We start from the raw sequence: 4215 nt of genomic DNA on the forward strand, positions 1-4215 counted from the left end.
ATAGATTCATTATTATTCTCAATCAAAGTGGACAAAGGCATATCATGAGGATTAGAAGAAACACTCTTATTAGCAAACAATTTCATAAGTTCATCCATCTTTCCACTCAAAACATTTATCTCTTCAATCGCATGAACCTTTTTACTAGTGGATCTTTCGGTGTGCCATTGAGAATAATTAACCATAATATTATCTAGGAGTTTAGTAGCTTCTCCTAAAGTGATTTCCATAAAAGTGCATCCCGCGGCCGAATCTAACAAATTTCTAGACGCAAAATTCAATCCAGCATAATTTTTTTGTATAATCATCCATAAATTCAAACCATGTGTAGGGCAATTACGTATCATTAATTTCATCCTCTCCCAAGCTTGTGCAACATGCTCATGATCAAGTTGCTTAAAATTCATAATATCGTTTCTAAGAGAGATGATCTTAGCGGGAGGAAAATACTTAGAGATAAAAGCATATTTGCACTTATTCCATGAATCAATACTATTTTTAGGCAAAGAAGAGAACCAAGTTTTAGCACGATCTCTAAGCGAAAATGGAAATAGCTTCAATTTAACAATATCATTATCCACATCTTTCTTCTTTTGCATATCGCACAAATCAACAAAGTTGTTTAGATGGGTAGCGACATCTTCACTACGAAGGCCAGAAAATTGATCTTTCATGACAAGATTCAACAGAGCAGCATTAATCTCACAAGATTCAACATCGGTAATAGGAGCAATCGGAGTGCTAATAAAATCATTGTTGTTGGTATTGGAAAAGTCACACAATTTAGTATCGTCCTGAGCCATTATGACAAACAATCAATCCAACACACAAGCAAACAAGAGGCAAGCGAAAAGAGGCGAACGAAAAAGGGCGAATAAAATGGCAAAGGTGAAGTGGGGGGAGGAAAACGAGAGGCAAATGGCAAATAATGTAATGTGAGGGATAAGAGTTTGTGATGGGTACTTGGTATGTCTTGACTTGAGCGTAGATCTCCCCGGCAACGGTGCCAGAAATCCACACGTTGGCAGGAGATCAAATCTTGACTTGACTTGGCGTAAACCTCCCTGGCAATGGCACCAGAAATCCTTCTTGCTACCTCTTGAGCATGCGTTGGTTTTCCCTTGAAGAGGAAAGGGTGATGCAGCAAACTAGCGTAAGTATTTCCCTCAGTTTTTGAGAACCAAGGTATCAATCCAGTAGGAGGTAACACGCAAGTCCCTAGTACCTGCACAAACAATCAAGAACCTTGCAACCAACGCGATAAAGGGGTTGTCAATCCCTTCACGGCCACTTGCAAAAGTGAGATCTGATAAAGATAATAAGATAAATATTTTTGGTATTTTTGTTGTATAGATTGGAAAATAAAGATTGCAAAATAAACGGCAACAGAAATAGCTAATTGACGGGAGATTAATATGATGTAAAATAGACCCGGGGGGAATAGGTTTCACTAGTGGCTTCTCACAAGATAGCATAATTTATGGTGGGTGAAAAAATTACTGTCGAGCAATTGATAGAAAAGCGCATAGTTATGAGAATATCTAGGCATGATCATGTATATAGGCATCACGTCCGTGACAAGTAGACCGAAACGATTCTTCATCTACTACTATTACTCCAAACATCGACCGCTATCCAGCATGCATCTAGAGTATTAGGTTCATAAGAACAGAGTAACACATTAGGCAAGATGACATGATGTAGAGGGATAAACTCAAGCAATATGATATAAACCCCATCTTTTTATCCTCGATGGCAACAATACAATACGTGTCGTTTCCCTTTTTGTCACTGGGATCGAGCACCGCAAGATTGAACCCAAAGCTAAGCACTTCTCCCATTGCAAGAAAGATCAATCTAGTAGGCTAAACCAAACAGATAATTTGAAGAGACTTGCAAAGATATCAAATCATGCATAAAAGATTTCAGAGAAGAATCAAATATTGTTCATAGATAATCTGGATCATAAACCCACAGTTCATCGGATCTCGACAAACACACCACAAAAGAATTACATCGAATAGATCTCCAAGAAGATCGAGGAGAACTTTGTATTGAGATCCGAAGAGAGAGAAGAAGCCATCTAGCTAATAACTATGGACCCGAAGGTCTATGGTAAACTACTCACATGTCATCGGAGAGGCTATGGTGTTGATGTAGAAGTCCTCCGTGATCGATTCCCCTTCCGGCGGAGTGCAGGAAAAGGGCCCCAAGATGGGATCTCACAGGTACAGAAGGTTGCGGCGGTGGAAATAGGGTTTCGTGGTGCTCCTGGATGTTTTCAGGGTATATGAGTATATATAGGCGAAAGAAGTAGGTCGGTGGAGCTACGAGGGGCCCACGAGGGTGGGGGTGCGCCCACCCCCCTGGGGCGCGCCTCCCTGCCTCGTGGCTTCCTGCTGCTTCCTTGACGTCCACTCCAAGTCTCCTGGATTGCGTTTGTTCCAAAAACGATCCTCGCGAAGGTTCATTCCATTTGGATTCCGTTTGATATTCCTTTTCTGCGAAACACTGAAATAGGCAAAAAAACAGCAATTTGCACTGGGCCTTTGGTTAGTAGGTTAGTCCCAAAAATAATATAAAAGTGCATATTAAAGCCCATTAAACATCCAAAACAGGTGACGCCCATGGAACAAGAAAAAATTATAGATACGTTGGAGACGTATCAGAGGGCCCCTTCACCGTCAGCAAAGCCTTGTGCAATCGCAACACCTACTACATCATCGACGCCCGTGAGTCAAACAAGCGCAAGAGAGATACCGCCAGCGAAGAAACAACTCGGCCGTGGAACGCGGAACTCCTCCGCCTGTTTTGCAGTTAGCCGTGTGCACGTATGTATCGCTGCCTTTTGTAATCATCCAAAAACTATGGAGTCCCCGAACGATGCTCGGGGGCTTCCCTTTCCGACCAAGCTATTGTGTCTCCTGCTTTTTTGCATTATTTACCTCTCTATCAAACCCGGCCACCGGTCCGACTCGCTCGACCCGGGGGCTCGGGGGCTGGCCGGCTCGGTCACTGCCCGCTGCCTTCCTTAGTGGTTCCTGACGTATTGGGATCGCCGCGGCCTTCCACTTCACCCTAAGCCACAGAACCGGCTTTGGCTGTCGGCCGGCAAGCGCGCAAGGCCAGAGCACCAGCACCGCCACGAACACTAACTCAAGGACCGCCGGGTTACCCAACCCGGCCCTGCCACTTTAAGTTGCCGCACGACCGGATGCTCGCCAATCGGCTTCGCCGGATTGCCGCCAGCCGGCCCAGTGGGTGTTTCGCTCGCGCTCAACGTTTCGAACACCTAAGTACTGCGCGCTCCTTTCGAAGGCCAAACCCCTTGTCACAGACCGGAGCCTCGGTCGTCAGACTCGCGGGGGGGGGGGGGGAGCCCAAGAGGGGAAGTCGCAAGAAAACAGCTCAAAAAGACGAAAAGCAAAAGCGCAGGCATCCACGAAATTCATACATACCGCCGGGTCGATCGACCTGGCCCCGCCACTTTAATTTGCCGCACGACCGGCTGCTCGTCAACCGGCTTTGCCGGATTGCCGCCAGCCGGCCCAGTGGGTGTTTCGCTCGCGCTCAACGTTTTGAACGCCTAAATACTGCGCGCTCTTCTCAAAGACCAAACCCCTTGTCACGGACCGGAGCCTCGGCCGTTAGACTCACGGGTGGGAGGCCCAAGAGGGGAAAGTCGCAAGAAAATGGCCCAAAAAAGGAAAAAGCAAAAGCGCGAACATTCACAGAACTTATACATCATAAATTCGAAGGACAGGCCCAAGGCCAGAGTTCATTACATCCACATACCCCCAGTGGGTGGGTGGACCTGCTACCTAATAGAAATTTTTACTAAGTAAAAACAGGCAGCCTCAAGCATCTCCCTCGGTGGCTCCGGGTTCGCCAAGGTGCCGGTGTCTCCCTCCTCGGCGTCAGCGTCGCGGTAGATGTCCGTCTCCTCGGAGCTGCCCTCCGGGTCGTCCAGAAGCAGGCCGTAGTCGTCAGCAGGCACGACTCTGCCATCCTCCGCCCGCTCCAGCCGGAACTCGTCATGGAAGGCAAACCCGGCGATGTAGCTGGCCCGAGAAGCAATCCGTCCGGCCTCCGCCTGTAGCTGGCTCTCCAAGCCGGCTCGCTGGCCCATCAACGCGTCCAGTGACAGGTCCGGATGCCAAGACATCGCAAACCTGAGTGCCATCTTGGTCGTGGAGTCGATCCAGCCCTGCCTCC

This window comes from Aegilops tauschii, chromosome 7 (genome assembly GCF_002575655.3).
Source record: "Aegilops tauschii subsp. strangulata cultivar AL8/78 chromosome 7, Aet v6.0, whole genome shotgun sequence".
NCBI classification, from domain to species: domain Eukaryota; kingdom Viridiplantae; phylum Streptophyta; class Magnoliopsida; order Poales; family Poaceae; genus Aegilops; species Aegilops tauschii.